We start from the raw sequence: 2,687 nt of genomic DNA on the forward strand, positions 1-2,687 counted from the left end.
CAATGGGAGAGTCGGACGTTACTACCTAGGGGGTGTCAAGGGTCTGGGCTGAGGGCGGGCGGGGTGGGGGAGGATAAGCAGCTAGCAGGTGCCAATTGTCCTCCCCTGGGCGCCGACGGGCCTTAACAGAGTCAGATTGTGGGCCGACTCAACCCTCGCCCTTTTCCATCTGAAGGACACAAGATGCGCACAGTGAGCGCTGCCGGCTGGCGGATCGAGCGGCTTCCGGCTCGGCCGCCGCCTCAAACGCAAGACCCGCAAAGCAAAAAAAAAAAGAAAAAAAAAAAGAAAAAGAAAAGTAACGACTAAGGCGAGCCGGTGTGAACGTTGCAACATGACGCCCAAGCAACAAACAACTCTTGGCGCACGGTCGTTTCTTCGTACGAGCTTTAAGATTGCAGGAACTGCGAGCCACCGAATTGTGAACGTTCCTTTCATTTGGCTCATCTGAGAAATGAACAAACCTGCCCGAGACTGATAGCAATTTAGACACACGGTCGGAAAAAAAAAAAAAAGAAAAAAAAAAAAGACGAAAACGTTCGTTTGACGGAAATCCTCCCATCCAAAATAACTTGGAACACAGTGTATTTCAAAGTCGGGATGGGGGGGGCTGACTCTGTCTCGTGTCCTCTACCTAATTTTGCCCAGCGGATTCTTGGCTCTGGAGAGAGGTTGAAGAGCGATGAAGTCGTCACCTATTGCCACACAGTTGGAATACATCTACGCCGGGAGAGGAGCCAAAGCATACAGAGAAGTTAGACCTTCAGAAAATCACACGCACACACACACACACACACGCACAAGGACAACAAAGGTGAGAGCAGACACAGAAAAGATTGGCGATAGCCCCCCCCTATCGACAAAAAGCCAGAAGTTGGTCAACTTTGTTTGTTTGAACGTGCCACCTTTTGTGATGACCTAACCGCGTACGATGGAAATATGTAATCTGAGAGCGTTTTCCTTCGCTCTCCTTCACGGATTTTTCCTCCTCTGCCCCCCCCCCCCGGTCTTATTTTAAGACACGTGACGTCTGCGTGATTAAGCGGTTGGTTCGCACAAGCGGAAAAGGTCATGACAGCAAGTGTGTAGCAAGCGCCGTGAGGAGTCTGCGCCCTCCAGACAGAAGCTGAAATGTATTGGCGCAAAACACAATTCATGCAAATGTTCAGTGCGCCTTCCGAGTCAAAGGGGAGCAAGAGGGAGTGTGTGAAAAGCTGACAGAAACTACGCAGGTGTACAGTCAAGCGGTGCACGACTAAGCAATTTTCTTCCGCTTATCTGGGGTCGGATTGCAGGGGGCGGCGGCTTTAGCAGGACTTCCATTTCCCCAGCCACTTAGTCCAAATTTTCTCGGGGGGGACCCGAAGGGTTCGTAGGCCGACCGTCAGACATGGAGGGACTTTTTTCCATGACAGGTTCAAGAACACCAAACGGTTACAGGGTAGAACTGGAACCCGTGCAGGTGCACAGAAGGCTTCCTCATCAGATGCCCGAACCACCTCGATTGGCTTCGCTCAATGCGGAGGAGCAGCGGCTCGACGAGGAGCCCCTCCCGGGTGACCGAGCTTTTCTCACCATCTTTCTTCGGGAGAGCTCGGAAGAAATGCATTTTGGCTTCTTGCATCCGTGATCTTGTTCTTTCAGCCGCGGCTCGTGACCAGAGGTGAGGATGGGGACTTAGATCGACCAGTTAATTGAGAGACGAGCCGTTTCTTCAACACAACAAACTGACAAGTCAGTGATGACCCTGCACTGATTTGTGTCAATCTCCCGTTCCATCCTTCCCTCACTCGCGAACAAGATTCCAACATACTTGAACTCGTCCACTAGGGGGCAGGATTCCATTCCTGTCCTGGAGAAAGCACGCCACCCTTTTTGCAGTCCCATTGAGGACTGCGGTCTCACATTTGGAGGTGCCCATCTGCTGCTCAGCCAATCCAGAGGCACCATCTCTCATGTGCACACAAAGTTGCAGAGGCGTGTCAGCCAAGGCATCCCCCCCCAGAACCTTGAAGAACTCCGGGCGGATCTCATCCTTCCTCGGAGCCGAGTCCCCGGGGTGTTTTTTAACCACCTTGTTGACCTCAACCCCCCGGAGAGAGGAGAGCGAGACCCAAGACTCTGCTTTCCCATGGGAAGGTGGAACCGAGGCGGTCTTTGACGTCCCCTCCCCATCGACTCGCAACATCCCGAGTCCCGGCCAGCAGTGCCGAGTGTTAAGAATGCGCAGCTTCCCCCGTCCTGATGTCAGACGGTGGACCAGAATTTCCTCAACGCCGCTCCCCATGGCCTCACCGAACTCCCACGCTTAGGTGACCACCAGAGCTACGGTCCGCTCGGCCAGCCGGTAAACCCGTCAGCTGCCTCCAGAGTCCCCCAGAATGTCAAAAAAAGCCCGAAACGACTCCTCCTTCAGATTGCCGGCATCCTGCGTGGCTGGTGTCCACCAACGTGTTTGGGGACTGCCACCAAATGTGATTTTTGGTGAGATTCTGCCAGACGTGCGCTCCGTCAATGACTCATTTGACAAGAAGATTGTCCCCAACTCCCTTTGCCGCCCCTTCTACCTGACTCTTCTGCGTGCTGGTGGGCCGTTCAATGACTCATTTGACAAGAAGATTGCCCCCAACTCCTTTTGCCGCCCTTCTACCTGACTCTTCTGCGTGCTGGTGGGCCGCAGATGTCGG

The 2,687-nt window shown here is 53.6% G+C and overlaps 1 long non-coding RNA gene across 1 annotated transcript in view; it reads right to left on the bottom strand.

The window, feature by feature from the left end:
- The window catches only part of LOC109525479 (uncharacterized), a 4,344-nt gene extending 1,657 nt beyond the window's left edge, over positions 1-2,687 (bottom strand). The window contains exons 1-2 of the long non-coding RNA XR_002170159.1: positions 2,651-2,687; positions 635-720 (exon numbers count right to left, since the gene is read on the bottom strand). This is a non-coding gene — a long non-coding RNA (uncharacterized LOC109525479). The remainder of the gene's footprint in view (positions 1-634; positions 721-2,650) is intronic.

Source organism: Hippocampus comes, unplaced genomic scaffold (assembly GCF_001891065.2).
Source record: "Hippocampus comes isolate QL1 unplaced genomic scaffold, H_comes_QL1_v1.1 scaffold90, whole genome shotgun sequence".
NCBI lineage: Eukaryota > Metazoa > Chordata > Actinopteri > Syngnathiformes > Syngnathidae > Hippocampus > Hippocampus comes.